Source organism: Mustela nigripes, chromosome X (assembly GCF_022355385.1).
Source record: "Mustela nigripes isolate SB6536 chromosome X, MUSNIG.SB6536, whole genome shotgun sequence".
NCBI classification, from domain to species: Eukaryota; Metazoa; Chordata; class Mammalia; order Carnivora; family Mustelidae; genus Mustela; species Mustela nigripes.
Window position 1 is genome coordinate 120,959,244 of NC_081575.1, and position 8,854 is coordinate 120,968,097.

General features: G+C 43.3%; 1 pseudogene; it reads left to right on the plus strand.

The window, feature by feature from the left end:
• Window positions 1-3,115: 3,115 nt before the first annotated feature.
• On the plus strand, window positions 3,116-3,548 carry LOC132007428 (large ribosomal subunit protein eL32-like; annotated as a pseudogene).
• Window positions 3,549-8,854: the final 5,306 nt, after the last annotated feature.

Here is an 8,854-nt window from a genome sequence, read left to right on the forward strand (position 1 = left end):
ACAGTTCTTTTAAAGATTTTCTTTATTAATTTGAGAGAGACAGAGATAGTGACAGAGATAGCAAGACAGCAGAAGAGGGAGAACCAGCCTTCCCTGCCAAGCAGAGAGCCCGACATGGGGCTCCCTCCCAGGACTCTGGGATCACGACCTGAGCTGAAAGCAGACCCTGAACTGACTGAGCCACCCCAGGGGCTCCCAGCCTGGAGAAGTGGGTTCATTAAGTTTGGGGAGCAAACATTAGACTATGAGAATAGACCGTTGGCAGGATGTAACTTTGGACTCAAATCTCAGCTGAGCTCAGGGCTGTGCACACGTAGACAAAGACATAGGAGGTCTTGTGTTCTAGACCTTTCTTGTCACCTTCTCATGGACCTGTAGATCTCCCATAAATACCTACATAGGTATCTTCATCCCACCATGAGAGAAAAACACCAAAGGACTCCATTTTTGCATAAAATCCTGGCTCAAAATCCAAGCTCTTTAACACATGACAAATAGGTTTCCTTTACTGTGTGTAGAATTAATTCCCCCCTAGAAAATGCACAGGGATGTTACAAGCCCTATTCTGAAGTTCTTCAATATTTACCGCATTCCCAGCATAACCCCAAAAGCCGGATTTAGTGGCGTGAGACTAGCACCCGTCAGAAGGCAGGGCGAGCCATTGTGTGACATTCGCTCTTCCGGTGACATTTTAATTTCACACTTAGAAAATCAGTCCGAGACGTAGCTGGTAAGGGCAGTGTGCTTCTGGCTTATGCAACCACAGATTTGTTACTGCGATTAAAAAATAAAATAAGCCAAATACATTTAGATAGAAGCATCCGACACACCCAAAAGAAAATCGGCAAGAAGCAGGAACATATAGCCGTATTCTTAAATCTTCAGGGATTTCTGCGAAGGGGCAGGGTTACAAAACTTTGATAGAACTGCTTACGTCATAAACACCCAAGTCGACGGCTTGGTCATCAAGTCCTTTCACGGTTTGTACATGGAGAAAGGCATGTTCTCACGCTGCACAAAGGAAGAGGGAAAAAAAAAAATCACCCAAAGAAAAGGTTAAAGGAGGAAGGTATAATAGATTTCCTTCTACAAATACTTTTTTTTTTCTTCCCAAAAAGGGTCTATAGGGAGATATGTGAGAGGAATAAGAGATTTATGGAAAGGTCAGTGCAACACCCAGGAAAACTTGGGTGCGTAGAATCAGAAAATGGAAGCATTGTGGAAAAGGACGCGTCTGCCCCCATGGGAATCCCATATGCACAAACACATTGCCCCCTGTGCTGGAGCAATTTCATCATAGCTTTACCTCTGACCTGTGTGCATGTGCGTTTGTGCTTTTATTAGCAGTTTTATTGAGGTAATTATTGATTTACAAAGAACTGCCCACCCCATCAGACACAATGAGATACGTGTGAACACGGCAAGGATCTTTGGCGCCTTCACCGTTGGTAACCAAGGGCATGGACCTCTTCATGGCCTCCAAAGTCTCCCTCCTGCCTGCCCTCCTTTGGGGTAAGAGCACTCCCTTAATTGAGATCCGTTCTCTTAACGAACGTTTCAGGGTCCGGTACAGGGTGGTTACCTGTAGGCACTAGGGTGTACAGGAAGTCTCTAGAACAGAGACAATGTGTTTTCCACCACAGTCAGTGCCATACAACAAGCGCCACCCTCCATGGGGTCCAGCTTGTCTAAACTCATGCAAACGCGCTGCGAATTGCTTTTCCTCTGGAAGGTCACCCTACTGGGTTGACAAGGGCTCCCTCAAAACTCATGCCTGCCCAGAACCTGTGAAGGGGACCTCATACGGAAAGAGGGTCTTGGCAAATGGGATCAAGTTAAGCGGAGGTCATCACCCTACATCAGGACGAACCCGAATCCAGTGACCGATGTACTTAGGAGAAGATGGAAATTTGGGTGGGGACACAGGGAGAAGAAGGCTTTGTGAAGGCAAAGGTAGAAATGGGAATCATATAGGGGCCAACCATGAAGCATGAAGGATTTCTAGGAGCCCCCAGAAGCTGGAAGGGGCAGGAAGGCTCTTCTCCTAGAGCTTCCAAGGGAGAGAAGTGCTGCCCCACCTGGATCTCAGACTTTTGGTCTCCAGAACTCAGAGACAGTTTTAGGATTTGGGGTGCCCCAACATGGGCTACTTACTTATAGCAGCCTTAGGACAGGAGCATGAGTATTAGCAGCATATCGGACCTTTATAATCATGAGGACTTTTCCATCTGATTAATGAAAGTTCTTCACTGTATATAAATTTTTAGTATATGTGCTGCCGAAGCGAGCACCACTGTATATAAATTTATACAGAATGCATAAATGTAAATTAATACTAATAAATACCAACACATACTAACATTAATTTATATATATATTAATTTGAATTTATTATTCCATTCCTTTATTATTTATTAATAAGTTATTAATCAATATTTATTAAATAATTAACAAATACAATTAACTATAAATCGATACAGAATGTACACTGTATCTTTTCTGTTTGGCCATACCTCAGTTCCAATCAGCAGTGCATTTCTTCTGCATTCTTATGCATAAATGATCAAGATCATGTATCTTCCCTTTGGTGGTTTTAAGGGAATTACAATTCACATTTTATATAAATTGCCCTGCGAAAAGTACAGTGTGTAATTAGCTGAGAGACCCGAGGAGATGATCGTAAAATTGTCACGGAATTTTTGAGTCCTGAGAAGGAAAAGCTGAACGCGACTTTGAAACCAATTTCCCAGGGGAAGGAGCGAGTGTCAGATTTGCAAGGACTTGGGAATCTCTTGGGAAATGGATTCCAAATGCACATCCCAGGCTTTGCCCAGAGATTCTGATGGGGTAGGTCTGGGCAGGGCCGAGACAGGTGCGTGTGAGTAAGAACCCAGGTGGTCCTGATGCAGGTGCAGAAAGACGGCCCAGCTCTAGAGGCATCTTGTGGTTCCATTCTCGCCCGTGTCCCTGGAAAATCCACATAACTCTGGGCCTCAGTTTCTCTTCTGTCGAATAGGAAAAAGCCATGACAACACCTTCTCTTGATAGAACGATGGAATAAAGTTTAAAAAATACATGTATAGCTCTGCTCTCTTCCTCGGCGCTGCTTGCGGAGGTGGCCGCCATCTGTTACTGGGCATCATGGCTGCCGTCAGACCTTTGGTGAAGCCCAAGATCATTAAAAAGAGGACCAAGAAGTTCATCCGGCACAGTCAGACCGATATGTCAAAATTAAGCACAACTGGCAGAAGCCGAGAGGCATTGACAATAGGGTGCGCAGAAGATTCAAGGGCCAGATCTTGATACCCAGCATTGGTTATGGGAGCAACAAGAAGACAAAGCACATGTTGCCCAGTGGCTTCGGGAAGTTCCTAGTGGACAGCGTCAAGGAGCTTGAAGTGCTGCTGATGTGCAACAAATCTTACTGTGCAGAGATTGCTCACAACGTCTCCTCCAAGAACTGCTAAGCTATTGTGGAAAGAGCAGCCCAGCCGGCAATCAGAGTCACCAATCCCAACGCCAGGCTGTGCAGCGAAGAAAATGAATAGACAGTTTGTTGTGCACATCATATTTGTGTTAATAAAACCATACAACTACAAAAAAATACATGTATACATTTATACAATATACTAATTCATATTGCATAGTATACCATATTGTATGAATTTTATATATCCCATAAATATAACATATTACTTATAATATTAGTGTGTATATATATTATCAATATGTAAACATGTGTATTATATATAAATGTCATATTAATGACATTATTATACATTATACAGACACACATAGTTAATATGTATCTGTACACATACACATAGTTAATATGTATCTGTACAGATACACATGATTAATGTGTATCTATATAAAATAGAGTCACGATATATATATTTTTCAGCCCAGTGCATGAGTCATCTTGAGTTCTGCATAAACAGCAGAACTTTTCCATTTTAATTTCAAGCCCATTGTTTCAAAGAGGAGAATACTGGAATGGTAGAAATCAGAATATTTTCAGAATGGATCACTTGCCCGAGGCTACACACTGACTTCGTGTCAAGTCCTTAAGGAAGATCGGGTTTTCCCTCAACCCTCTCCTTTAGAAAAAAAAAAAAAATCACTAAAAAAGGTGTGTTATTTTGTATGTCTACTATATTCTACATGCTACATGCCTCACATTTTTAGAACCCCATCATTTTTATGTGGTTTACGCTTTCAGGGTAAAAAAAAAAAAATGATAATGAAAGGTGTTGCTTACTGAACTTGTGGTCCCATCGCTTAAAATCATGATTGATTATTGAAGTATTTAACTCAAGTGCAATGTTTTCTTTCCATGAAAAAATTTCTAGATGAAGCTGTGACTATAAGAATTTATCCTCGGTAATTTTTTACACTACATGTCGTGCACCCATATAATTTCTGAGTAATACTTCCCCTGCTGTAAATTATTTCAGCACATAGAAAATCTACCTGTGCACTTTCTCTGCCCTGCCTATGTGGTCTTGACGCCCAACCCCCTGCCATTAGAAACCATCCTTAGGAGTCCCAGAGGTCGCCTCTAGCTGGCAGAGGAGAGATCCATCACTCACCCCGCACGCTGACCTTTGGCTCCCGGGAGAGCGATCCCTTTGTGGCTGGAGAGTGATGTCTTGCTCAGTAGCAAAGATCCAAACACGCTTTATCTTCATCAAGGCTGTAATTACGCCAGAGCGGGTGGCCCAGGGACGGAATTGCCTTGGGGTGCACGGAGGCGACAGGCAGAGCCTTAGGTGGGGCGACCGCCCATCAGGTCGTGATTAGGTTGCTTGAGTGAGAATGAAGGAGTATCAATCTTCATGCTGCTCGCTGTAAGGGACTCACCGGAGAAGCGAGGATACATTAGCCTCAGTCTCCCTGTCCTGAGAGGCTGCATGTCAGATGGTCTCGGGAGCAAAGTAGAGGGCATGATTCCTTGCCTGAGGCTTCAGACCCCAGACAGCCTTGCAAAAAAGTCTTGCTTTTCTCTCCTGCTCTGTGTTTTGTGTTTGCTGTTGGTTTTCTTCTTGTACAGTAATTCATTCCATGTTGTCTGCATGGCCTCCTGCAGAGCAGGGAGTGGGTCGAGTCCCTACAGATAGAGCCAAGGCTCTCTGGCTTGAAGGTGCAGCGAGGCATGTCCATGTGTCAGGTCAGGAGTGATGGACTCAGTTAGAAGTGCAGGCAGAACCAACCTCAACTTTCCCAGCAAGTCTGCACCCCAGATACCCCAGACGACAATGGTCCACATGGACGTGATCTGCTTGAAGTCTGTAAGAGTCTCTTGCAGCTGCTGTAACGACCTGTCATAGGTTTAGTGGCTGAAGGCAATCCTGATGTATCATGGGGCCGTTCTGCAGATCAAAAGTCTAAAATAGGTCTCGCCAGGTTAATATCCAGGTACTGCCAAAGCTTCGTTCCTTCTGCAGGCTCTAAGGGAGACTCCATACTCTTGCCTTCTCCAGCTCTGTAGGGCTACCTTGTCATGCTAACCCTAGCTTGAGTCTTCACGCCTCTCTTCTGACTGTGACTGTCCCTGCTCCCTCTCACAAGGAGCCTTGTGACGACTGTCAGCCCACCTGGAAGAGGCAGCATCATCTCCCCAGCTCAGAACTGTTCCCATGATCACCCCGGCAACGTCCCCTTTACCAAGTGAGCTCACACACGCACAGGTTGCCGGGATTGCCATATGGGCATCATTGAGGGTGGTGGTTCTGCCACTTTTGAGCTCAGCATACGTGAGCAACCAAGGCAAACCCCTGGTGGTTCTCAGTTTACTCCAGGCTTGCAGAGCTCCAGGGTCAGGGGAGGGGGCCACAGCTTCCATAGTGACACAGTAAAGAAAAAAAAAAAGAGAGAGAGAGAGAGAGATCAATACCATAAACCTGAATTAGAACGCAAAATTAGAGGACGCACTTAACTGTGTTGGAGAGATTTAGCTATGGAGAATACAGCTCTATGAACTCATATAAGATGGGGTTGTAAATTTTCATTTGTGATGGGATTTAATTTTCAGAGATATTGGGAAGGTGATCTTTATTTGCATTTAAAATGGTGCATGGATGGATTAAGGGAAGAAAAATATGATTGATGGACAGGATTATTAGAAGCTATATTCAAAGGGTGATTGCTTTCACAAATGATGGTTAGGCAGGCCAGGCACGGAAAATGGATGATCTCTCACTTTACCGTATGCCATAAGGATCCTGCACTATGATATATTTATAAATATTTTCCTAACTGCTGTATGAATTTTAGAAATAATCACGCCGTATCTGTTCCCCTCGAGAGGCTATTTGAACTCTCTTTCAGGAAGAAGGGGTTTAGAATGAGCTTGGGTAGCCTGTCATTCGGAGGTTGGAAACACCATAACCTCCGATGATTTCATGTTTATTGCTCAATCTCTTCCCAATTCTTTAACGGTTTCAGTGGGGGGAGAAACACAGAGAGAGAGAAAACAGTTACTATATTCCTAAGATAGAATTTTATCCTAAAATCTATCCTGAAAAATCTATCCTAAGATAGAAATTTGAGGGTGGCTTTGTTTGGATGAGGATATAATTTGGGTTTGTAGAACCATCCTAATGAGACATGCTAAGCTACAAAATGTCCTGTGTTGAGTGGTGTCTAATTATCCCTGCACATCATAAACCTGGTCTTCCTAATTTTATAGGATAACTTGGTGCAAAGCTGTTGCTCTGATTTAGACGAAAGGTATAGGTAAGCCATCCAGATGTCCCACACTGCTCTGCTTTGTCACCGTGGGTATACTAAAGGAAACTCAAAGAAAAATCAGGGACGTATCAACCTTGGGGTCTTAGTTTGTGACCTGGAAACGGGGAACCCTGGGTGACTCAGTACCACTGTGTTCACTTCTCAGAAGATTTGGGAACACTGTTTCCTGGTTCAATGACTGCACTGCTAAGACATTTATGGAGTTCTTACGTCCCACCCCACCCAAGGTCTTCGGACTGAAGATCTGCCCCGTAGCCAGAAACCCTAGGGATTCATAAGCTGAGATGAGCTTCTTTAGTAGCTGTGGGATGCCTGGGTAGAGCTGGTTCATGTCAGCTGCACTTATGTTATACTGGACATCTCAGAAGATTCTTCTATGTCTTCTGTCCTCCATCAAAAGAGCTCCTGAAGCTGAATCATCTAGAATCAAGGTTGATTTTCAATCAGATTTGGCTTTTGTACTTAAACCTGGGTCTGACCTTCTCGGGGAAGCCCGTCGAGCTGGGATCTGTCAAGCGTTTCCCTCAAGGACACGTCGGGAGACATTTTTCACTCTTCATCCTTGCGTTGGCTTTTCCACGCTACCGATGAAGCTAATGAATGCCCTGGACAGATGTAATTAATAAGTAGATTTGAGCTATCTGAGAGAAATAATGAATTCCTTATATGTTCCTCATTTAACCCTTCCTCATGGGTAGACTTGCTTACATAAAGATCCTAATTTAGAAGTGTGATTAAGAAGCCTGATGCCTCGCAGTGATGGGTCAGGGGAAATAAATTGCTCAGTATTTTCACATCTCACATTTTAATTTTGTACTCCATATTGCACATCTGACGCTAGCACAAACAGCTCCTTTGAAGGTCACCGTGTGCTTTTTAATGTGTTAAAAGTAAAAGTGTCACTTAGACTAGGTGTTTTAAAACCTCCAGTGGAGAGAAAAAAAAAAAAAAAAAGATTTAGAGAAAATGAACCAACATGTGCCCTCACGTGCTTCAAGATAAATTTCAATGAGTTTGAATTTGTGGTCACAACATTTATACCTGTTCTGAATGTCATCCTCACCACCCTGTCTTTATTAAAATGAGATGTTTTAGTCTTGCAGTTTTAGAAAAGATAATTTCCAAGTCCTATCGTTGGGTTTTAATTTTATATCATAATTGGGCTTTCAGTACTCATGAATCTTCAAAGCTAATAAATCATCATCTAATGGTTTAATAAGAATTAAGGATAATGATGAAAGCAAATTCTGAAATGGTGCCCCGATAATTCTTTGGAGGGGCATTCACCAATAATGACCATTAGAAATGTTCCGAGTGCACATCTTTCTTGCAGTAAGAGGAAGCAAAGATACTCATGAAGACTAAAACTTGGACATTCCTTACAACATATGAGGTCTCAGGTTGGACCCAAGCAAAGCTGCCAGTCAGGGCCATAGAACAAGATATCTGAATTTTGGTAATTTTTGACCAGAAACCCATTAAAAAAAAAACCAAACATGTTACTCATGAGACATGACCTTTAATTCATAAATCACCCAATCCTCCTGATGAAAGGGACGAGAAGTCTGAGGTCAAACAAAATTTGTAGTTTTACATCCCCAATTGGTCCCCAAATCAGGGCTGGATAATGGGGTTCCACCAAGAGCTGAATCCCCAAAACAGTGCTCTCCCTATGTATAGAGCCAGGTGAGCGACGGTGGTTCGGGGAGAGCTGACTCCATTGTACGTTTTCTTTGCTTTGGGCTCTTGGCACGGGATGACAAGGCTTCCTACTTGGGATATTCCAAGTCTCCCCAGTCAATGATCCAGAGCTTTTCCGGGACGCCCCTGACTGCTTGCCACATTTTCTGTTTGACCAGAGTCATGTTTGGAATGGGTAGCTCCTTGTTCCCTACAGCAGTGCAAATACTGACCTTAAGCTCACAAAAATGTCATTATAATCTCTTTACTCTGTCCCCTCTTTTTCCTACTATCAGTTACCAAGGAAACCAACGTCATTATGATGGTTTTCTTCACAAGAGTCATGGCCACCCAATCCCAAGGGAGCCATCAACAGCTTCCCTGTGCAGCAAAGGGGGATAGAAATACTTGGAGGGTCCTT